This window comes from Protopterus annectens, chromosome 1.part1, assembly GCF_019279795.1.
Source record: "Protopterus annectens isolate FY-2018-M chromosome 1.part1, PAN1.0, whole genome shotgun sequence".
Lineage (NCBI taxonomy): Eukaryota > Metazoa > Chordata > Ceratodontiformes > Protopteridae > Protopterus > Protopterus annectens.
In genome coordinates, this window is record NC_056726.1 from 454,309,966 (window position 1) to 454,336,705 (window position 26,740).

Sequence of the window (26,740 nt, forward strand, 5' to 3'; positions counted from 1 at the left end):
TATAGGCCCCAGGGCCGATAGCCTAGTACCTACCTATGAACCTATGAACCTATGTGTGCCTCCTATTTGTAGTCATTTATCCAGAGTTGTGTTATATCAGTCAAATCCTTGCCAAATCTGTGGACTGACATTACAACATCCCCCTTCATTGTCCTCTGGCTTTTCCCATTCGGGATTACCACAGTGGATCATCTGTTACCATTTCTGACTGTCCTCTGAATCTTGCTCTCTCACACCAACCACCTGCATGTCCTCTCTCACTACATACAGAAACCAAATCTGAGGCTGTCCTCTCTTCCTTTTACCTGGCAGCTATATCCTTACTATCCTTTTCATAATATACTCAGCACCCCTCCACAGCACATGTCCAAACTGATGTAATGCTGCCTCTCCAACACTGTCTCATATCTGTTCAACATGGCCTGAGCCTGTCAAATACACATTGCTAAACCTGTGCACCCATGTCACACCCAGTGCAAATCATAACATCTGTAGCTCTGCCATGTGCAGCTCTGACTCCTGCCTTTTTGTCGATGCCACTGTCTCCAACCCATATAACATAGGTGGTCTCACTACCCTCTTGTAGACCTTACATATCACGTTCACTGGTACTCATCTGTCACATATCACTCCTGATGCTCTTCTCCACCCTCTCCATCCTGCGTCTGCTCTCTTCTTCACCTGTCCTCCATAGTCCTCATTACTCTGAAATGTTGATCCCAAACATTTGAACACATCTACCATTACCAACTGTACTCCATGCATCCTCAACATTCAGTTATCCTCCCTCTCATTCACACACAGATATTCTGTCCTAGTGCTGCTGACCTTCATTCCTCTCCTCTCTAGAGCATATTTCCACCTTTCCAGGGTCTCTAAAAGCTGTTCCCTAATCTTAATACAGATCACAATGTCATCTGCAAGCAACATAGTCAATGGGGACTCCCGTATGATTTTGTCTGTCAAACTGTCCATCACCATTGCAAATCAGAAAGGGCTCACAGCTGATCCCTGATGTCATCCCACCACCACCTTAAAAACATCCATCAATCCCAATGCAGACCTCAGTGCTGTCACACTACCCTTGTACATATCCTGTACTACTCTTACATATATCTCTTCCACGCATTACTTCATCATACAATACCACAACTCTTGTCTAGGCACCCTGTCATATACCTTCTGTAAGACCAGAGAGACACAGAGCAACTCCTGACCTTCTCTGTATTCCACCAGTCACCATCTCAGAGCAAACATCACATCGGTAGTGCCCTTTCCACACATAACACCATACTGATGACCAGTACTCTTCTCCTCCCTGCGTAACCTAACTTCCACTACTCTTGCCCATAACTTCATGTTGTGATTGGTCAGTGTTATCCCTCTGTAGTTATCACAGCTCTACACATCAACCTCATTCTTAACACTGTGCTCAAGCACTTTCTCTCCACTCCTTATGCAACCTCACACTTCCCAAGATATCAGTAAGCAGTCTGGCTAATACACCACTGCCATTTTCCCTAAACAACCCCATGCTTCCACAGGGGTGTAATGTGAACCAGCATGCTTGCCGGTATTCATCCTCTTCATAGCTATCCTTACATCCTCCTTGTTAAGCCATTGCACTTCCTGATTCACCACACTCACATCATCCAACCTTTCCTGTCTCATTCTCTTCATTCATCAGCATCTCAAAGTACACTGTCCATGTCCTCAACACACTCTCCTCGCTTGTTATTACATATGCCTCATTACCCTTTATCACCCTTATCTGCTGCACATCTTTCCTAGCTCAGTGCATCTGTCCAGCCAATCGGTACAATTCCTTTCTTCCCTCCTTAGTGTTCAACCTGTCATTGAACTCTTCATATGCCCATCCTCAGCCTTTGCCACCTCTCTCTTTGCCATGTGCATCATCTCCTCATACTCCTGCCTACTCTCCTCATCTCTCTGACAATCCCACTCCTTCTTCCCCAAGCTCTGTCTCTGTATACCATCTAGTACTTCCACAGTCCACCAACAGGTGTCCTTGTACTGCTTCCTCCATCCACATGTCACCCCAAGCACCCATCTAGCTGTCTCCCTTACCAGCTCTGCTGTACTTAACCAGATATTTGTCAGATTGTCACTGCCACCCAGTGCCTGTGTCAACTCTTCCCTGAACTCCACCTCACAATCACCCTTTTCCAATTCATACCATTTGATCCTTGGTGCTGCCCCCACGCTCCTCCTCATCTCGATCACCAACATCATCTTACATACCAGCATTCCCTGCTGCCTAAATACACTTTCCCCTGTCAACATTTTACTGTCTCCAATCTCCTTCAAACTGGCCCTTCTACATTGGATATATTCCACCTGTGTGCATCTTACTCCACTCTTGTATGTCATCCTATACTCCTCCCTCGTGTTATAGTGCATATTCACCACAGCCATGTCCATCCTTTTTGCAAAATTCACTACCATCTCACCATCTCCATTCCTTTTAACAGCATACATACCCATCAATTCCCTATCCCCTCTGTCCCCTTCACCAACATGCCCATTGACATCTGCTGCAATGACCAGTCTGTCACCCTTGGGTACAGTCACCACCATGTCATCCAACTGATGTTACATTTCTCTTTCTCATCCATCACACAACCAACTTGTATAGCCTATGCACTAACAACAGCCATTATTACATTATCAGCTTAAAGCTTCAGAAACATCAATCTATCAGACACTTATGTCATCCTCCAAAAACACTCTTGGCATACTGTTCCTTCAGCAGAAGCCCTACCCCCTTCCACCTCCAGTCCACACCTTGATAGCACAATTGTGATCTGCCTACCATACACCCAGCCATAATCCCCTTGCATGTGGTCTCTTGTACACACACAATATATCAACCATCCCCTGGCCATCATATCAGCTATCCTGGTCCCTATACCATTCATACTGTGAACATTAACAATTCATACCCTCAATACCACCCTTCTAGCCTTCCCCTTCTCTTCCTGCCATATGACTGTTGGACATCCTCCAGGGAATGCCTGTCAGTGCAAAGGCTGCTGTGCTATTGAATGACTCAAGTATGTTACAACAATATTGAGACACTGTCACTGATTTTGTCCCATTGCACCCATGTATGCATGGCATCCTACAGATGTCCTGCTGTAACAGGTTGAGAGGGATGACTGCACAGCAAGAGGTGTGAATACAGTGTGCCATACTGACATAGAACAGACATGTATGTGAGGTATTACTCATGCACATGTCAGTATGAGTAGGTGTATGTGTCCACCTCATGAAAACAGATATGGGATGGAATATGTCAGTTAAAAAAGCTATACATGTACACGTGTAATCTTAGTTAGTGTGCACCCAAAAGAGTGAGATTTCTACAGCTACTGGTTGTTGAATTGCCCTGACACAGCCATGGTTAGTACAATAAGCATGATTATCATGACTAAATTGGAGAGGTGTCCAACTGTGTTATGACTTTGTGGCCATGCCCACTACAAACAACTGATTGAACACATACATGGCTGTATGGACTCAGTAATACCTTACTTGTCATACCTGCCTCCACCAACATAGAGTAATCCCATTTGCAGGACAGCAGCATTACACAAACAACAGACTTGGTCACTATAGTGGCTGTACAGGGCGAAGTAAGGGCTGGAACCAACCTGGCATCAAATCATCCATTGTCTGACCAAGCATATAAGGTCACAGGTGCGTACAAATTGGAGACATCCACCAAGGACAATCACAAGGCCATCTTCCCATATGTCTGCAATCTCAGAGGCAATAAACCAACCCAACCTGTAATGGTGGCCAATCAGATCACATACACACACAACATAGCTACAGGCAACCTGATGCAGATAGGGTTAGGGCAACCATCCCCCCCCCCTGGCTCAGCATCACTATAGGTGGATATGTACTGCACCCACACTCCTCTGCTCACCACCAGTGAGCAGGTACATATTGCCTACTGAAAGGCAACAAATATCTATGGGACGTCATATCATCCCTGTCTGCATCCTACATGAACTCAGGCATGTGCTCCCAGCTGCATTACACACTGCAGTCACACCAGGATGCAGCACTATCAACACACCATCCACATGGAAGATGGCTAATGTCATCCATTTACACAGACCTGAATGAGGAATGACAGCTTATGCAAACAACTTGCCCTCACTGTGGGCAATAAGACTTATCAGAACCAGGAGTGCAATGCAAGCTGATACTGTGCTGATAGATTACAGGGGTATGGTGTGGTTGTGAGTGGTGGCTACTGGTATTCAATGCACATGTACAGGTACTGGACATACTGTTGCCAAATGTATGGTGTCCTGTGATGTGTTTCCCTGTTAGTGTCTACCAGGTGCAATGTCACATCACAACAATTGGCTTAAGTACTGGTGTCATTCAAAGGGGATCCAATGCCTGTCAGCTTGGGATGATATGCTCGACAAGCCACGATGCTTCGCTAGGGATGGCTTGCACCTGTCACCCCTGGGCTTTCGGATATTGGCAAAGGCTCTTGCTACCCCCATAGTGCCTTTTTTAGGCAAGGCTCAAAAGACAAACCCACCTCCATAGGTATCATAAGGGATAAGAAACTAAGAGTAATGCTACTCAGCAGAAGTCTAAACCTCAAGATGCACTTTTCGAAACTCTCCTTAGCATGGAGAACATCGATATCTGTGCAGTAACAGAAACCTGGTTCAGGGCTCCCGAGAGCACCCCAGCACTACCAGGTTATACCTCATACCATGCTTTTCGGCCCCAAAACTTGGACCGAACCACAAAGGAGGGAGTATCGATATTCATCAAAGATACCCACACCTCCAGGTTGGTGGCAAAGCACGAAGCATCAGAGACTATCCATGTGCAACTAACAGTGGATAAAACTGCCTTCCAGTTTATAGCCTGCTACAGACCACCCTCCCAAACCCAGGAACACCACTCGGCCTTCCTGAGAACACTGGAAAATATGAAGGTCTCTCCAAACACCATTATATTGGGTGACTTCAACTACCCAAACATAGACTGGGAGCATTACTCTAGTTCCAACACCCTAGCCCAAAGGTTCCTAGAATTTATAAACTCAAATGCTATGGAACAACTTGTTACCACTCCCACAAGAGGGAAAACATACTGGACCTGATCATCACCAACATGGGGACTCTATGCTCCAGACCAGAAGTGTATCCCTCACTGGTAAGATCAGACCATAAACTAATCTCACTGGATATTCACATCCCGACCCCACCCCTGCCCAGAAAACCACAGTGAAAAACTTCTCTAAAGCAAATTTTACACTCCTCAAAACTGAGGTGGAATCCTTCAAAGACCCCGGGCCTGTGGAAAATACGGCCCAGACCGCAGAATCCTTTATAAACGCATTCTATGAACACCTTCAGGAATGCATGGATCATGCAATCCCAAATAAAACCAAGACCCAATCCTCCAAACGCAGACGTCCTGTCTGGTGGACCCCAGCCATAAACAAACTATACAATAGAAGGAGGAAGCTACTAAATGATAAAGCAAAATCCCAAAAAGGGAAGGCATCACTGATCAGTATTAGCAAAAAACTACGGGCACACATAAAATTGTCTAAGGCCAGCTTCGAGAGAAAAATTTGCACAGGACACTAAGGATAGTCACAAGGCTTTCTTTAGTTATGTTAGGAACCTGGGTGGTAATTCCCAGATATGCTCAGAATTAGTCCAAAATGACAAAAAAATACACCGAACCCACAGACATTGCCAACATCCTAGCTGACAGGTTCAGCGCAAACTTCTCCCCCCCTCCCCACCAAAAGGGCAAATATCTATCCCAGCAGAGTGCTGCCCCTCTGACATCTCAGATGCTCAGGTAAGAGCCGCCCTCTCCAAAGCAAAAAAACACAGCATCAATGGGACCAGATGGTGTCCCGGACTGCGTCCTACATGAACTCAAAGAAGAGCTAAACCCAAACATAAAACTACTGTTCAGTCTCAGCCTTACTACAGGATATGTGCCCAAAGAGTGGCGTACAGCAACAGTGGTCCCTCTCCATAAAGGTGGTGCCTCAACGGATCCTGGAAACTATCGCCCCATAAGGCTGACTAGCTTGGTCTGCAAAGCTATGGAAAGGATCATCATGGAACTCATAAATAAAGATATTGGGGACCTACAAACACTGGATCCTACCCAGTTCGGCTTTGTTAAGGGCAGATCCTGCCTCTTAAACCTGGTTGATTTCTTTGAAACAGTCACCAAGGCCATTGACGAGGGGAAGGTGGTCCACACAGCCTACCTGGACCTCGCAAAAGCCTTCGATACAATACCCCACTTGGGCATTATAGATAAGCTCACCAGCTTAAATATAAACCCCTATGTCACTAGATGGATTGCAAACTGGCTCAAGGACAGAACCCACATGGTTAGAATTGCTGGAGCCATGTCAGATTCCAAACCAGTTACAAGTGGTGTCCCACAAGGCTCAGTCTTGGGACCTCTCTTGTTCGGTATATATTTCTCGGAGGTACAGGCCAACACGGAAGGACTGTGGCTGACCAAGTTTGCAGATGACTGCAAACTGGGCGCCATAATCAACTCTCCAGCCGACACAAGCATCCTCCAAAAGGGCCTCATAGAAACAGACAACTGGTGCCAGAGCCATGGCCTCAAGCTAAATGCCAAAAGTGTATAGTCATCCCTTTGGCAAAAACAAAGTGCCCACAAATTACCACATAGGTGGTAATCCATTAAGTACAGAAGAAGTAATTAGGGACCTGGGGACCCAAGTTGATAGCAATCTCTCATTTGACAACCACGTGGCCAAAGTGGTTAGAAAAACATTTTATATAGCCCACCTAATCATGAAGGGATTCACATCTAGATCAGGGAGGTCATCGTGCCTCTTTACTCATCCCTCATCAGGCCCATAATTGAGTACAATGTCCCTTTTGGGATGTACCTTACCAGACACCTGCAGCAACTGGAAAGACCCCAAAAGTACCTCACCAAGAGGATCAAAGGGCTCAAACAGATGCCATATGCTGCCCGGTTAAAGAAACTCCAGCTCTACTCAGTGGCATACCACCTGTTCAGAGGTGATCTGTGCCTGACGTATAAAGCCATGTCCAACCCGGAATTAATGGACATGCTGCACCTCAGAAAATCCAAATCCCATTGAGCTACGCGCTCGAGAGACTTGAACCTCAGCACTGAAATAAATAGGACATGCTGGAGGGACAGATTCATAACCCAGAGGCTCCCTTCACTCTGGAATAAAATCCCAGTCCAGGTTAGGCAGAGTCCCTCATTGACTCTCTTCAAGAGGAATCTTGATGAGTGGATGGGAGATCGTAGGTTTACCCCGGGTATCACTTCTGTGTCACTGTTAGATAGAGGCACAGTATATTAACCTCTAAAAAGGGCATAGCAAAATAAATTTAAAATGGGTGGCAAAAGCCAAACACATTCTGGCTAGGATTATAAATGCCCTAGGGCAGATAGCCTAGTATGAACCTATGAACCTATGAACCAATGGGAAACCTTTTCACCAGTGGAATGCAACTTGATAATGGAAGCTATAATACAGAACCACACAGTACTGTTGGGGCAGAGCCAGCAACATCTGTGGGAGAGGACCACCCTGTGGGATGACCCTGTCCACAGGGTAAATTACAAGGGCTTGCATGCACGCACATATGAGCAGGTGCAGCATCATGCCACCAACCTCATAACCCATGCCTGGCAAAGGACTGCTGCCATGGCCAGAGACCCCACAACCACAGGTTATGATGGGTGGCCCAGCCATGCAGCCTCGACTGACACCAAATGAGGAGCTCCTTGCCAAGCTTGGGGAACCCATCACAGTACAACACGCGGGTACAAAGCCCCACTTGCTGGAGGTGGGTGGCACCCACACAATGGGCAAGAAGCTTGCAGGTAAGGTCCCAGTGTGGATTAGTAGACTACTGTATGAGACATACTTGTATTTGTACAGTATTTACATGCATGTGCTAGGTCAGGTTGCATTTGTGGATGGGGATTTCTAATGCACAGAAATGCAAATCTATGGTGAAGGACAGCAAATTGTGTAGTATTGGGTGTTGTACTGTAAATGTGCAGACATGCTGCATCCATCCTTTACCAAGGGCGCATGTGAGTCTGCTGACAATACCTCTCTACCACAGCTACATAGGTCACTCTGGTCTGTATATGGGACAGCAGCCTGAAGCTGGTGAGTATGGAATTGTTCAGTTGTGCTTTGACAATACCCCAGGCATGTGGAGGGCATGCAAGTTACCATGCACACAACTATGACTAATAGCCATATTGCTTTATGTGCATGTTCACTTGTGGTGGGGTTAATTGTATTGCATCACAGTGGTCACCAGAGGGGCCTATCTGAAGAAAATGTAATATTCCTGTAGCATACCTCATAACCTGTCAGTGCAAGACATCTGGACAGACACCAGCAAAATGTGTTGGACAAACTGACTAAGGTAGGGATGTGTGAAACATTACTGCTATACAGTGGATATAAAATGCATACATATACCTGTTAACATGCCATTTTTTCTGATATATATATTGATTGAGACCACAATATGTCAGTCCACACCTTTCCCAACCTGTAATGTGACCCATGACATGAACAATTCACTTGTGAAACCAAGCATCTGGACTCATGTATTGCACCTACAAGCCTGGACAAGTGTGAGGGTAGCAGACGTTGTATCAGTATGCTGTTTCAGTCAGGTATGATACCTGATGCTGCCATATGTGTCAGTACACTCACTGTGGCCTATTTGGCAACAATATCACATACATAGGCATTGTTAAGGCAGACAGAGCACTAATAGGTTTCAAACATCTGGATGCTCCAGACACATCTGTACAGAATACTGGCATGGCCTGTACAATGGCTTCACACGCTGCATGTGAGGCAGATGCCATTACCACACTATATAAAGTAATGTCATCAGGAGGTGGTCACCTGCCATGTATGGTACACACATCAAAATAGTATCAGCCACACACAATATGATCCACACACACACACACACACACACACACACACACACACACACACACACACACACACACACACACACACACACACACACACACACACCAGCATTGAGATTAGAACACCTACCTATCTATTTATGTCTACTATAGTGTTATGCAGTTATCAGATGCATCACAGAGCTTATACAATTTCACCTCATTCAAAGGTACTTGTAAGGTGAATGACATCAACAGAACTACTAAATTAAGATGAGTATGGTGGTACACAACTTAAAAGGGTATAACCTTCACAGTACATGATTATCACACAAACACACACAAACAGTTGCCAGTACTGGGATTAGAACTCCTGCCTATCTAGTTGTGTCTACTAAGTGTTACACAGTTATCAGATGTGCCACCGAGCTTAAACAATTGCGCCTACTCCAAAGATACTTCTAAGACGAATGACATCAACAGGACTACTAAATTGGAGTGAGGGGAAGTGTAAAGGGTGGTACATAAGTCAAACATGGTATAACACACACATACATACACATACACACACACACACACACACACACACACACACACACACACACACACACACACACACACACACACACACACACACACACACAGATGCATCAACAGAACTACTAAATTGGAGTGAGGGGAAGTGTAAAGGGTGGTATATAAGTAAAAAATGGTATAACACACACACACACACACACACACACACATGCACATGCGCACACACACACACACACACACACACACACACACACACACACACACACACACACACACACACACACACACACACACACACACACACACACACACACACACACACACACAGTTGCCAATATTGGGATTAGAACTCCTCCCTATCTAGTTATGTCTACTATAGTGTTACGCGGTTATCAGACATGCCACAGAGCTTATACAATTTCACCTAGTCCAAAGGTACTTTTAAGGTGAATGACATCAATAGGATTATTAAATTGGAGTGAGGGGAAGTGTAAAGGGTGGTACACAAGTCAAAAATGGTATAACCCACACAATACATGATTTTCACACACGCACACACACACACACACACACACACACACACACACACACACACACACACACACACACATACACACACACACACACACACACACACACACACACACACACACACACACACACACACACTTGCCAATATTGGGGTTAGAACTCCTGCCTATCTAGTTATGTCTACTATAGTGTTACGCAGTTATCAGACACACCATGAAGCTTATACAGTTTCACCTACTCCAAAGGTACTTCTAAGGTGAATGACATCAACAGGACTACTAAATTGGAGTGAGGGGAAGTGTAAAGGGTGGTACACAAGTCAAAAATGGGATAACGCACACAGTACGTGATTCTCACACACATACACTTTCCAGTATTGAGATTACAACCCCTGCCTATCCGGTTGTTTGTACGATTGCATTACGCAGTTACTGCATGTGCTACAGAGCCTACTGGAATTACAACTGGCCAAAGGTGCTGATAACTGCACAGCTGAGGTAAAGTATTACAGGTGGCAGGAAGTCTGCCTTCAGTTTCTCCCTTACATCTTGCTAGCTCTTTCTGTCTTGCACTTCAAATAGCATTATAGCTTTGCACTTTGACAGGTTATTGTATCAATAAGTGTACCACACATGGGAGCCTTCAGCAGTACTCGTTCATCATGGAATTATCCCCGGTGCTTACTACTTATGACCACCTCTCCTGGCATAATTAAAGTGCGGTTTTCCATGCTTTCACCCATTAACCTGGTGCACCTGTCCATTCTGAGGCACTGCTGAAACTGCCTCATGTACACAGACAACCCTCTCCTCTAAACTCCAAACACTCAGACCAGTGAGAGTTACCTGTATATCACCAAATATGGAAATATGCACTCTCCAGCAAAGACTGGACTAGCTGGTCAAGAGGATAAGATCAACACCTGCACCACACCATGTCTAGCACATAGCATGCCACACCACCCACTATGATAGCCCTGACATACACTGAAAAGCCACACAACCACCTTCACACAGGCACTCAATGTACAGTTACACAAACAGCACAGACCAGCAAGACAGACACCCACTCAGACATCACGACATAGCACATGCCAAAGGACACATGTCACCTACACAGTCTGCCCCTAAACCAAAGCTCCTAAGGCTGACCACTTTGCACAATACAGTGAGCATGGGTGACTCAGTATTGCGGCACACAAATATCCCACTCAATAAGTTGATTATGGAGGAGGTAACAGCCAACTGTCTATCACGGCCAGCATCCAACACATGACACACCCAGTCAGGCCACTCCACAACAACTACAAGTATCACTCTGTCATCATCCATGTGGGTGTGAATGACCTGAGACACACCTCCCTGGACTACATGACAAGAGACATGGTTGAACACTCAGATTATGTGGTCCAGGAAGTTGTGACAGTAGCCCTGAGCAGTATACTGCTGTCACCCGGAATGATGCTGCAGTACAATCAACAGATAATTGACTGTAACATTGGCTTATGTGTTGTGTGTCATTCTCAGGGGATCCAGTATCTCTCTGCTTGGGATAACATAATTGACAGACCTCAATGTCTTGCCAGAGATGTCCTAAATCTGTCAGCCCTGGGTTTCCAGGTACAGGGTAAGTGTCTTGCCACCCCTATAGTGCCTTATTAGGCAGTGTTCTAACTCACAGCTAGACATGTATGCAATCTGAGGGTCATGGTGTTCCACAGTAGACATCTAACTGTCAAGATGCAGTCATTCAAAGCACTCCTCAGAGTGGAGAACATTGACATTTGTGTTGTAACAGAGAGGTGGTTCACAGCAGCAGACAGCAGCCTTGCACTAACAGGCTGTGGCACATTCCACAGCTGTCAGTGCCAAAACATGGACCACACCTCCACAGGTGGTGTTGTCTCCATATTCATAATGGATATGTACACCTCCAGACTAGTGTCCCAGCATATTGCATCGGAGGTAATTCTGATACAGCTGACCTTGGGGAATAGTTCAATCCACACCATAGTCTGCTAACAGTCCCCAGCTCTGTCCCTAAACTGTCAATGCACATTCCTCAACACCCTGGCATGTATGAAGGTCCAACCCAATGCTGACATAGTAGGAGACTTCAACTACCCCTCCATCACCTGGGGAAAGTAGTCAAGCACCAGTACACTGACCCAACTCTTCATGGAATTCATCAGTTCCAATGCCCTGGACTGGTTCATAATGACCCCCAGTAGAGGATGCAACAACCTTGACTTGTGTTGATTACTTACATATGGGACTGCTGCACGACTACAGTTGTCAATCCCTACTCGGTCATATTCAAATATGATGTAATCAACATAGGGCTCAACATCTCACCCACACCCCCACAAAGGTAACCACCTTGCAAAACCTCGCCAATGCTGACTTTGCAGTCATACAAACAGGGGTGAAAGGCCTCACTGCACCCATGCCAATGGGATATAGCTGCATGACTGTCATATCATACACATATGCACTGCACAAACATGTACATGGATGCATGGTACTAGCCATAGCCAACAGAACACAGACACTGTCCTCCACACAGTGGAAGCCAATGTGATGGTCCCCTGCCATTACTAAAGTGTACAACAGAAGGAGGACACTGTTGCAGAAAAAGGTGGTGTCCCAAGACTGGCGAACCCCCCTTATTAGCCTCAAACACAACTTGGGATCCCTCATGGAATCACCTGCAGGCAGCTATGAAGGCAGAATTGCAGCAGACACTGATGACAATCACAAAAGCCTTTGACAGTTGTATCAAAAACCTCCACAGCAATAACCACAAGTGTTGTGAGTTAGTGCACAAAGCGAATTCCTATACTGAGACAACAAATATTGGCCACAGTCTTGCCAACACATTCAGTGCCAGCTTTACCCCTCCCCCAAGGGGAAAATCAGAATGGCAGATGAATGCCAGGCACTCAGCATTACTGCAGGCCAGGTTAGACCTGCATTGTCCACAGGCAAGGATACAGTTTCCATGGGACCCCAACATATCCATGGCTGTGTTCTTCATGACATACAAAGAGATCTGGCACCACATCTGTGTGCCCTGGTCAGTCACAGCATCACCTCAGGCTTTGTCCTTCCAAAATGGTACACTGCTACAGTCATCCTTCTCCATAAAGGGGTAGCATCTACAGACCCTGGAGATTATTGGACCCTTAGCCTGACAAGTCTACTATGTACGGGTATGGACCACATCACCTGGTTGACCAAGATATAGGTGATCTCCTAACTCTGGACCCCACACAGTTTGGCTTTGTGAATGGCAGTTCATGCATGCTCAACCTGGTTGATGTCTTTCAGTGAGTCACCAGGGCTGTGTATGACAGTAAGGCACTGCATACAGCCTACCTCAATCTGGCCAAGGCTTCTGATACCATTCCTCAGTCAGGGATTATTGATAAACCCAACAAACTAGGCAGCAACCCCTATATCAGTGTGTGGTTTGCAAATTAGTTCACAGAACACACAGTGTGACAGTGGCAAACTCCAAGTCAGACTGGCAAGTAGTCACGAGTGGAGTCCCACAGCGATCAGTACTGGATAGTGCCCTGTCCAGCATCTACTTCTCTGTAGTCCAGCCCAACACAGAGGAACTCTGGCTGACCAAGTTCACAGAGGACTGCAAGCTGGGAACTATCATGAACTCTAAAAACTAAGTGGCTTTGTCCTTGTGCAAACCCAGACTGAAACTTTTATTTCACTCCTGTTCTTACCCTACCCCCCCCCCCCAATTCTTTGCCTCCAAAACTAGTTACTTCTCTTCTTGCTTTAATCTTAGTAATATGATATAATTTAAGAACTTTAATCTTTCTACACATACCCTAATTCTATATAATGCATTTGTTTATTTATATTTAGTTTAACTTTTACCTGAATGTTTATAGTCAATATTTTTTAATGCCATTTTACTTTTCTCCTTTTACCAATGTTACCATAGTACTGTTACCTTATATGACTTTATTACACTTGTTTCCTTTTTTTTCACATTGTTATTGTTTATGCTTGGAGCTTTTCTCCCCAGGCCTCTACTGAAAATGGACATGTATCCAGTTAGACTAGCCCGGTCAACAAATGTAAAATAAAATAAATAAATAAATAAACTCCACAAGTGATGCAGACATCCTACAGAGAGGCTTCACTGAGACCAATGAGTGGTGTGGAAACCATGGCCAGAAGCTTAACACCACAAAATGCATCATCATCCTTTTTGGTAAAACACTCAGTTCCCAGTAAGTTTCACATCAATGGGAGCCCAATGAACACTGTAGGCATTATAACAGATCTGGGGACACAGATTGACAGCAACTTCTCCTTCAAGCACCACATTGCCACTGTGGTCAGGAAGTCCTTCTATATGGCACATTACATTATCAAGGGTTTTGCATCCAGGAAGACAGAGTTAATTACCTCTGTCTACTATTCCCTCATTAGACCACTCCCCAAGTATGATGGCCTATTTGCCATGTACCTCACTAGACACCTCTTGGTGAGGGACCTGTCCCACCAGCATGTTGTGGTGACTGTGACTGTGGTACTGGGGAAGATGTCTCTGCATTGTGTGGTGTGGTGTGGATGGATTTATATGTAGCATTTCTAAACCAGCTGGGTCAGACATGGCTTTGTAAGCCAAGCACAGATAGCTGCTAATTAGGTTATACAACACAGAGAATAGCTTGGTCTTCTGAGTCTGTCTGTGTAGGATGTGTGTTTAATGCCTAGGAACCCCTTTGTGAGGTGTGTCTGTGGCTTCTCCAGTGAGACAGAGAGAGAGAGAGAGAGAGAGAGAGAGAGAGAGAGAGAGATCAGTCCCTGGGGCCCTACAGTGTCAGTGTATGTACTATGCCTTGCCTCTTTGTCAAGGCCAGGGCAAACTGGGCATGCCTCCATCTGCCCATAGGGCGGGCTAAGGATTTTCCTCCTCTGAGTCACTCTGTGCCTGTGGAGGCCTTGGCAATGGTGGGGGGCTTTGTGGCCCTTCCCCATTTTGTTCCTGCTGCAGCTGCATTGTGTAGCATGGCACATACTATGACCATGTGTGCACATGTGGCTGGAGAGTACTGCAAAGCTCCACCAGATATGTCAAGGCAGCGGAACTGTGACTTGAGCATCCCAAACACATGCTCTATAATGATCCTGGTTTGTGCGTGTGCCTCATTATGGCATTCATGTGTGGGTGTGTGTACATTTCTGATGGGTGTCATCATCCGCAGTTCCAGTGTGCAGCCAGCATCCCCCACTAAATGACCATACGGGATGTCCCCCCTGGCAAACCACTGATACAGATGTGAGGAATGCCAGATGTGGGAGTCGTGATAGCTTCCAGGGCAGCCAGCACACACATTCATGATAATGCCCTGGGCATTGCTTATGACCTGGCAGTTAATGGAGTGGAACCCCTTGTGGTTTATGTAGACCCTACTCTGGTCACCAGGTGGTGCTTTGATGTGGATGTGCGTGCAGTCTATGGCACCCATTGTGGAAGAGATGCATATTGCAGGTCCTCTCCTCACGAGTGGTGGGAAATTTAATGTGCTTCTCGGCATGTGGTCGCATGGCATCCAGGAACTGGTGGAGTATCCTGGATGCAGATGCCTGTGAGATCCCCATGATATCCCCAGTTGGTCTTTGGACAGTACCTGTAGCTAGTATTCTTAGAGGTACACAAACCTTAGTATCCACTGGGATAGGTTCCCCTCTGTTCTGGATGTGAGACGAGGACGGCACAGCTCCACAATTTGCTGCAGTATGTCCCTGTCCACCATGTAGCGCTCCACTATCTCCAGATTATGTAGCCCCTGGTAGGTTACCCAGGGCCTGAACACTCTTCTCCTCCTCCTCATAAGTCTGGGGAAGTTGTCAACATTGTCCTCTTCACCACCCTCAGCCTCTTGCACATACTGATGTATGAGAATGACAGCAGCCCCTAACATTTTGTTAGTTTTGTCAGGTAAAGTTTCCCTGTCTGTGTACACTGGTGGTGTAGAGTTTGTGGGAGAAACCAGACTGAAAGGTGTTTGCATAGTTTATAGTGGTGTGCTGCAGATGCTGCCTGTGTGATTGGCTGAGTATGATACATTCCACCTGCCAGCTCTATTACTTGTATTTGAGTGCCTCTATTCTGCTATTTCCCTTTTTTCTCATTCTACTTGCCATTCCCTTTTTTTTTTTTTTTTTTTTTTTTTTTTTGTGGTTTAAATCCTGGTGCGAGCCATGCATACCCATTTGGGCAAGATAAACAAGGCTATACAGCCTTGGACATGCCCCCTTGCTTACATATACACAGTGCTGCCATTTCCTGTTTTCTTTTTTTTTTTTTAAGACCTGGTGCACGCTGCGCACACCCCTGTAGGCAGTGTAAACAAAGCTATACAGCCTGAGACACACCTCTTTGCTTAGCTGGGCTTAGCTAAGCACAAACCCAAGCAAAAGTGCTCCAATGTACTTACAGCAAGCATGACCCACTCCCTTTTTATGTTAGTTGCTCCTCCTGCCTACACGATCCTGTTCTAGCACCTACACGGTTAGGTGCAGGCTTTGGACTTAGAATATTTTGTGATTCAGTAAATTTCCCATCATTTGCATACCCCACTGTCTTACCCCATAGATACTGCACTGACACAGAGCCTTTCCCCCTGACAACCACTGTCTCCTGGTATTGTTTTGATTCTGCATGCCATAGACTATAATGGCAAAATGCAGATTTCCCTAAAACTTGGGTTTTCACATTTTTGTTTTTATTTTCGGCACAATCGTGTTTGCGTGTTGTTGCCCTATGCTTAAACAGCTGAGATTGACCACAAAAACAAAATATTATTTTTTAATAAAATTAAATGTTTATTCATGCCATTGGCCATATATCTGGCCATTGGTATGCCTAGAGATATGAATACATGCTTTTATTTGAGCTGTCATGCCTCTGTTTGAACACATTTCTGCACTGACACTGTTCCTGCACGGAGACCTGGCAGCTTCCTGAATCACTAATTCACCTAATTTGCATGTTTTTCACCAGCAAATGAGGTGATTAGCATGCCACATGGTCTTCTGTGCAGGAACAGTGTGTCTTGCATGTTGGATCAACTGTTTGCTGAGTTGCTCGGTGGCCGAACTCCATGCAGGAGCTGCTACACTGTTCCTGCACGGACTTTTAGCGTTCATGAATACTGGGGAGTATTTTTCTTTCCTAGCTGTCTCACCAATGAAGTGTGCTTATTTATATTTATTCTTTACACATTTTTATATATACACTTTTATAGAATGCATAAGTGTTATATTTCAACGTTGCATTTAAAAGATTGTTTATATATATATATATATATATATATATATATATATGTTTTTACATATATATATATATATATATATATATATATATATATATATTTACATATATATATATATATATATATATGTGTCTGTGTGTGTGTGTGTGTGTGTGTGTGTGTGTGTGTGTGTCTTTTATACATTTTTCATAAGTGCTTTTTACAAACAGCAATATATGTTTGTGTGCATTTATGTCACTCAGTAGGTCAGTGAGTTCAAGTTACACCCTATGATGTCAATTTGTATCATGTAACTATTTGTATTTGTTAGAGGTTGTATAAATAGAAGCACATTTTAGTTGCATTTATTAGCATCTGATGAAGCAGGTCTTCCTGCGAAAGCGCTTATGTTTGAACATTAAAACTTCAACTGAACCTGGAAACCTTGGTCATACCTGAGTTCTTCTGTGTTTTTATCATTCTAAGTGAAAGGCATGTTAACATGTAATAGCTGGAAATACAAGAGCAATGATCAGTCAAAGACATGTTAACATGTAATAGCTAGATGTACAAGAGCAATGATAAGTCAAAGACATGTTAACATGTAATAGCTAGAGATACAAGAGCAATGATAAGTCAAAGACATGTTAACATGTAATAGCTAGAGGTACAAGAGCAATGATAAGTCAAAGACATGTTAACATGTAATAGCTAGAGGTACAAGAGCAATGATCAGTCAAAGACATGTTAACATGTAATAGCTAGAGGTACAAAAGCAATGATCAGTCAAAGACATGTTAACATGTAATAGCTAGAGGTACAAGAGCACTGATCAGTCAAAGACATGTTAACATGTAATAGCTAGAGGTACAAGAGCAATGATCAGTCAAAGACATGTTAACATGTAATAGCTAGAGGTACAAGAGCAATGATCAGTCAAAGACATGTTGACATGTTAGAGCTAGATGTACAAGAGCAATGATCAGTCAACGACATGTTAACATGTAATAGCTAGAGGTACAAGAGCAATGACCAGTCAAAGACATGTTAACATGTAATAGCTAGAGGTACAAGAGCAATGATAAGTCAAGGACATGTTAACATGTAATAGCTAGAGGTACAAGAGCAATGATAAATAAAAAACATGTTAACATGTAATAGCTAGATGTAAAAGAGCAATGATAATTCAAAGACATGTTAACATGTAATAGCTAGAGGTACAAGAGCAATGATAAGTCAAAGACATGTTAACATGTAATAGCTAGAGGTACAAGAGCAATGATAAGTCAAAGACATGTTAACATGTAATAGCTAGAGGTACAAGAGCAATGATAAGTCAAAGACATGTTAACATGTAATAGCTAGAGGTACAAGAGCAATGATAAATAAAAAACATGTTAACATGTAATAGCTAGAGGTACAAGAGCAATGATAAGTCAACGACATGTTAACATGTAATAGCTAGAGGTACAAGAGCACTGATCAGTCAAAGACATGTTAACATGTAATAGCTAGAGGTACAAGAGCAATGATCAGTCAAAGACATGTTAACATGTAATAGCTAGAGGTACAAGAGCACTGATCAGTCAAAGACATGTTAACATGTAATAGCTAGAGGTACAAGTGCAATGATAAGTCAAAGACATGTTAACATGTAATAGCTAGAGGTACAAGAGCAATGATAAGTCAAAGACATGTTAACATGTAATAGCTAGAGGTACAAGAGCAATGATAAGTCAAAGACATGTTAACATGTAATAGCTAGAGGTACAAGAGCAATGATAAGTCAAAGACATGTTAACATGTAATAGCTAGAGGTACAAGAGCAATGATCAGTCAAAGACATGTTAACATGTAATAGCTAGAGGTACAAGAGCAATGATAAGTCAAAGACATGTTAACATGTAATAGCTAGAGGTACAAGAGCAATGATAAATCAAAGACATGTTAACATGTAATAGCTAGAGGTACAAGAGCAATGATAAATAAAAAACATGTTAACATGTAATAGCTAGAGGTACAAGAGCAATGATCAGTCAAAGACATGTTAACATGTTAGAGCTAGATGTACAAGAGCAATGATAAGTCAAAGACTTGTTAACATGCAATAGCTGGAGATACAAGAACAATGATAATACACATATAATATATACATTTATGTCACAGGAGCATAAAAATAGAGGAGGATGAAGGGTAAAAGCAGAGATTATCAAGAGAAACATAAGTAGAAAAAGTTCTGAGAGTGGATAGGTTGAGATGACAGTAGATAGGTAAGATGATGAGGTGGGTAAGGAGGGGGGAATTAGTAGGAGAGGATTGCGGATATAGGCTAGTTGGAGAAGCAGTAGTGGGGATGAAAGAGAAAGAGACAGGGATAAGAAAGGTGAAAGAGTTAGTGCAATTGCTAGAGAGACTGGCTATGGAAGAGAAACAGGAAGAAAGGTAGGTTTAGTCAGGAGGGGAGCATGAGCATAGCCATAATGAAGTTAGGTGTTATTGTATGTTGCATCTGAAGTGTGTGGTAATGTCTTGCTTTAGGGTGAGTAGGCTGACATTTCACTGCTTAGCAACATAGGCTGAGTAAAGTGAGTTGCCTGCACTTTAATGAGACTTGGTCCCAGCCAGGAAATATTTGTTGTGTGAGTGAAGGTTCCTAGGATGGAAGTAGTGTTTGAGATGTTTTGTAGTGATGGGCTTGGGCCAGGTTTGTGTATTATTTGAGATGTTTTGTAGAGATGGGCATGGGCCAGGTTTGTGTATTATTTGAGATGTTTTGTAGTGATGGGCATGGGCCAGGTTTGTGTATTATTTGAGATGTTTTGTAGTGATGGGCATGGGCCAGGTTTGTGTATTATTTGAGATGTTTTGTAGTGATGGGCATGGGCCAGGTTTGTGTATTATTTGAGATGTTTTGTAGTGATGGGCATGGGCCAGGTTTGTGTATTATTTGAGATGTTTTGTAGTGATGGGCATGGGCCAGGTTTGTGTATTATTTGAGATGTTTTGTAGTGATGGGCATGGGCCAGGTTTGTGTATTATTTGAGATGTTTTGTAGTGATGGGCATGGGCCAGGTTTGTGTATTATTTGAGATGTTTTGTAGTGATGGGCATGGGCCAGGTTTGTGTATTATTTGAGATGTTTTGTAGTGATGGGCATGGGCCAGGTTTGTGTATTATTTGAGATGTTTTGTAGTGATGGGCATGGGTCAGGTTTGTGTATTATTTGAGATGTTTTGTAGTGATGGGCATGGGCCAGGTTTGTGTATTATTTGAGATGTTTTGTAGTGATGGGCATGGGCCAGGTTTGTGTATTATTTGAGATGTTTTGTAGTGATGGGCATGGGCCAGGTTTGTGTATTATTTGAGATGTTTTGTAGTGATGGGCATGGGCCAGGTTTGTGTATTATTTGAGATGTTTTGTAGTGATGGGCATGGGCCAGGTTTGTGTATTATTTGAGATGTTTTGTAGTGATGGGCATGGGCCAGGTTTGTGTATTATTTGAGATGTTTTGTAGTGATGGGCATGGGTCAGGTTTGTGTATTATTTGAGATGTTTTGTAGTGATGGGCATGGGCCAGGTTTGTGTATTATTTGAGATGTTTTGTAGTGATGGGCATGGGCCAGGTTTGTGTATTATTTGAGATGTTTTGTAGTGATGGGCATGGGCCAGGTTTGTGTATTATTTGAGATGTTTTGTAGTGATGGGCATGGGCCAGGTTTGTGTATTATTTGAGATGTTTTGTAGTGATGGGCATGGGCCAGGTTTGTGTATTATTTGAGATGTTTTGTAGTGATGGGCATGGGCCAGGTTTGTGTATTATTTGAGATGTTTTGTAGTGATGGGCATGGGCCAGGTTTGTGTATTATTTGAGATGTTTTGTAGTGATGGGCATGGGCCAGGTTTGTGTATTATTTGAGATGTTTTGTAGTGATGGGCATGGGCCAGGTTTGTGTATTATTTGAGATGTTTTGTAGTGATGGGCATGGTCCAGGTTTGTGTATTATTTGAGATGTTTTGTAGTGATGGGCATGGGCCAGGTTTGTGTATTATTTGAGATGTTTTGTAGTGATGGGCATGGGCCAGGTTTGTGTATTATTTGAGATGTTTTGTAGTGATGGGCATGGGCCAGGTTTGTGTATTATTTGAGATGTTTTGTAGTGATGGGCATGGGCCAGGTTTGTGTATTATTTGAGATGTTTTGTAGTGATGGGCATGGGCCAGGTTTGTGTATTATTTGAGATGTTTTGTAGTGATGGGCATGGGCCAGGTTTGTGTATTATTTGAGATGTTTTGTAGTGATGGGCATGGGCCAGGTTTGTGTATTATTTGAGATGTTTTGTAGTGATGGGCATGGGCCAGGTTTGTGTATTATTTGAGATGTTTTGTAGTGATGGGCATGGGCCAGGTTTGTGTATTATTTGAGATGTTTTGTAGTGATGGGCATGGGCCAGGTTTGTGTATTATTTGAGATGTTTTGTAGTGATGGGCATGGGCCAGGTTTGTGTATTATTTGAGATGTTTTGTAGTGATGGGCATGGGCCAGGTTTGTGTATTATTTGAGATGTTTTGTAGTGATGGGCATGGGCCAGGTTTGTGTATTATTTGAGATGTTTTGTAGTGATGGGCATGGGCCAGGTTTGTGTATTATTTGAGATGTTTTGTAGTGATGGGCATGGGCCAGGTTTGTGTATTATTTGAGATGTTTTGTAGTGATGGGCATGGGCCAGGTTTGTGTATTATTTGAGATGTTTTGTAGTGATGGGCATGGGTCAGGTTTGTGTATTATTTGAGATGTTTTGTAGTGATGGGCATGGGCCAGGTTTGTGTATTATTTGAGATGTTTTGTAGTGATGGGCATGGGCCAGGTTTGTGTATTATTTGAGATGTTTTGTAGTGATGGGCATGGGCCAGGTTTGTGTATTATTTGAGATGTTTTGTAGTGATGGGCATGGGCCAGGTTTGTGTATTATTTGAGATGTTTTGTAGTGATGGGCATGGGCCAGGTTTGTGTATTATTTGAGATGTTTTGTAGTGATGGGCATGGGCCAGGTTTGTGTATTATTTGAGATGTTTTGTAGTGATGGGCATGGGTCAGGTTTGTGTATTATTTGAGATGTTTTGTAGTGATGGGCATGGGCCAGGTTTGTGTATTATTTGAGATGTTTTGTAGTGATGGGCATGGGCCAGGTTTGTGTATTATTTGAGATGTTTTGTAGTGATGGGCATGGGCCAGGTTTGTGTATTATTTGAGATGTTTTGTAGTGATGGGCATGGGCCAGGTTTGTGTATTATTTGAGATGTTTTGTAGTGATGGGCATGGGCCAGGTTTGTGTATTATTTGAGATGTTTTGTAGTGATGGGCATGGGCCAGGTTTGTGTATTATTTGAGATGTTTTGTAGTGATGGGCATGGGCCAGGTTTGTGTATTATTTGAGATGTTTTGTAGTGATGGGCATGGGCCAGGTTTGTGTATTATTTGAGATGTTTTGTAGTGATGGGCATGGGCCAGGTTTGTGTATTATTTGAGATGTTTTGTAGTGATGGGCATGGGCCAGGTTTGTGTATTATTTGAGATGTTTTGTAGTGATGGGCATGGGCCAGGTTTGTGTATTATTTGAGATGTTTTGTAGTGATGGGCATGGGCCAGGTTTGTGTATTATTTGAGATGTTTTGTAGTGATGGGCATGGGCCAGGTTTGTGTATTATTTGAGATGTTTTGTAGTGATGGGCATGGGCCAGGTTTGTGTATTATTTGAGATGTTTTGTAGTGATGGGCATGGGCCAGGTTTGTGTATTATTTGAGATGTTTTGTAGTGATGGGCATGGGCCAGGTTTGTGTATTATTTGAGATGTTTTGTAGTGATGGGCATGGGCCAGGTTTGTGTATTATTTGAGATGTTTTGTAGTGATGGGCATGGGCCAGGTTTGTGTATTATTTGAGATGTTTTGTAGTGATGGGCATGGGCCAGGTTTGTGTATTATTTGAGATGTTTTGTAGTGATGGGCATGGGCCAGGTTTGTGTATTATTTGAGATGTTTTGTAGTGATGGGCATGGGCCAGGTTTGTGTATTATTTGAGATGTTTTGTAGTGATGGGCATGGGCCAGGTTTGTGTATTATTTGAGATGTTTTGTAGTGATGGGCATGGGCCAGGTTTGTGTATTATTTGAGATGTTTTGTAGTGATGGGCATGGGCCAGGTTTGTGTATTATTTGAGATGTTTTGTAGTGATGGGCATGGGCCAGGTTTGTGTATTATTTGAGATGTTTTGTAGTGATGGGCATGGGCCAGGTTTGTGTATTATTTGAGATGTTTTGTAGTGATGGGCATGGGCCAGGTTTGTGTATTATTTGAGATGTTTTGTAGTGATGGGCATGGGCCAGGTTTGTGTATTATTTGAGATGTTTTGTAGTGATGGGCATGGGCCAGGTTTGTGTATTATTTGAGATGTTTTGTAGTGATGGGCATGGGCCAGGTTTGTGTATTATTTGAGATGTTTTGTAGTGATGGGCATGGGCCAGGTTTGTGTATTATTTGAGATGTTTTGTAGTGATGGGCATGGGCCAGGTTTGTGTATTATTTGAGATGTTTTGTAGTGATGGGCATGGGCCAGGTTTGTGTATTATTTGAGATGTTTTGTAGTGATGGGCATGGGCCAGGTTTGTGTATTATTTGAGATGTTTTGTAGTGATGGGCATGGGCCAGGTTTGTGTATTATTTGAGATGTTTTGTAGTGATGGGCATGGGCCAGGTTTGTGTATTATTTGAGATGTTTTGTAGTGATGGGCATGGGCCAGGTTTGTGTATTATTTGAGATGTTTTGTAGTGATGGGCATGGGCCAGGTTTGTGTATTATTTGAGATGTTTTGTAGTGATGGGCATGGGCCAGGTTTGTGTATTATTTGAGATGTTTTGTAGTGATGGGCATGGGCATGGGCCAGGTTTGTGTATTATTTGAGATGTTTTGTAGTGATGGGCATGGGCCAGGTTTGTGTATTATTTGAGATGTTTTGTAGTGATGGGCATGGGCCAGGTTTGTGTATTATTTGAGATGTTTTGTAGTGATGGGCATGGGCCAGGTTTGTGTATTATTTGAGATGTTTTGTAGTGATGGGCATGGGCCAGGTTTGTGTATTATTTGAGATGTTTTGTAGTGATGGGCATGGGCCAGGTTTGTGTATTATTTGAGATGTTTTGTAGTGATGGGCATGGGCCAGGTTTGTGTATTATTTGAGATGTTTTGTAGTGATGGGCATGGGCCAGGTTTGTGTATTATTTGAGATGTTTTGTAGTGATGGGCATGGGCCAGGTTTGTGTATTATTTGAGATGTTTTGTAGTGATGGGCATGGGCCAGGTTTGTGTATTATTTGAGATGTTTTGTAGTGATGGGCATGGGCCAGGTTTGTGTATTATTTGAGATGTTTTGTAGTGATGGGCATGGGCCAGGTTTGTGTATTATTTGAGATGTTTTGTAGTGATGGGCATGGGCCAGGTTTGTGTATTATTTGAGATGTTTTGTAGTGATGGGCATGGGCCAGGTTTGTGTATTATTTGAGATGTTTTGTAGTGATGGGCATGGGCCAGGTTTGTGTATTATTTGAGATGTTTTGTAGTGATGGGCATGGGCCAGGTTTGTGTATTATTTGAGATGTTTTGTAGTGATGGGCATGGGCCAGGTTTGTGTATTATTTGAGATGTTTTGTAGTGATGGGCATGGGCCAGGTTTGTGTATTATTTGAGATGTTTTGTAGTGATGGGCATGGGCCAGGTTTGTGTATTATTTGAGATGTTTTGTAGTGATGGGCATGGGCCAGGTTTGTGTATTATTTGAGATGTTTTGTAGTGATGGGCATGGGCCAGGTTTGTGTATTATTTGAGATGTTTTGTAGTGATGGGCATGGGCCAGGTTTGTGTATTATTTGAGATGTTTTGTAGTGATGGGCATGGGCCAGGTTTGTGTATTATTTGAGATGTTTTGTAGTGATGGGCATGGGCCAGGTTTGTGTATTATTTGAGATGTTTTGTAGTGATGGGCATGGGCCAGGTTTGTGTATTATTTGAGATGTTTTGTAGTGATGGGCATGGGCCAGGTTTGTGTATTATTTGAGATGTTTTGTAGTGATGGGCATGGGCCAGGTTTGTGTATTATTTGAGATGTTTTGTAGTGATGGGCATGGGCCAGGTTTGTGTATTATTTGAGATGTTTTGTAGTGATGGGCATGGGCCAGGTTTGTGTATTATTTGAGATGTTTTGTAGTGATGGGCATGGGCCAGGTTTGTGTATTATTTGAGATGTTTTGTAGTGATGGGCATGGGCCAGGTTTGTGTATTATTTGAGATGTTTTGTAGTGATGGGCATGGGCCAGGTTTGTGTATTATTTGAGATGTTTTGTAGTGATGGGCATGGGCCAGGTTTGTGTATTATTTGAGATGTTTTGTAGTGATGGGCATGGGCCAGGTTTGTGTATTATTTGAGATGTTTTGTAGTGATGGGCATGGGCCAGGTTTGTGTATTATTTGAGATGTTTTGTAGTGATGGGCATGGGCCAGGTTTGTGTATTATTTGAGATGTTTTGTAGTGATGGGCATGGGCCAGGTTTGTGTATTATTTGAGATGTTTTGTAGTGATGGGCATGGGCCAGGTTTGTGTATTATTTGAGATGTTTTGTAGTGATGGGCATGGGCCAGGTTTGTGTATTATTTGAGATGTTTTGTAGTGATGGGCATGGGCCAGGTTTGTGTATTATTTGAGATGTTTTGTAGTGATGGGCATGGGCCAGGTTTGTGTATTATTTGAGATGTTTTGTAGTGATGGGCATGGGCCAGGTTTGTGTATTATTTGAGATGTTTTGTAGTGATGGGCATGGGCCAGGTTTGTGTATTATTTGAGATGTTTTGTAGTGATGGGCATGGGCCAGGTTTGTGTATTATTTGAGATGTTTTGTAGTGATGGGCATGGGCCAGGTTTGTGTATTATTTGAGATGTTTTGTAGTGATGGGCATGGGCCAGGTTTGTGTATTATTTGAGATGTTTTGTAGTGATGGGCATGGGCCAGGTTTGTGTATTATTTGAGATGTTTTGTAGTGATGGGCATGGGCCAGGTTTGTGTATTATTTGAGATGTTTTGTAGTGATGGGCATGGGCCAGGTTTGTGTATTATTTGAGATGTTTTGTAGTGATGGGCATGGGCCAGGTTTGTGTATTATTTGAGATGTTTTGTAGTGATGGGCATGGGCCAGGTTTGTGTATTATTTGAGATGTTTTGTAGTGATGGGCATGGGCCAGGTTTGTGTATTATTTGAGATGTTTTGTAGTGATGGGCATGGGCCAGGTTTGTGTATTATTTGAGATGTTTTGTAGTGATAGGCATGC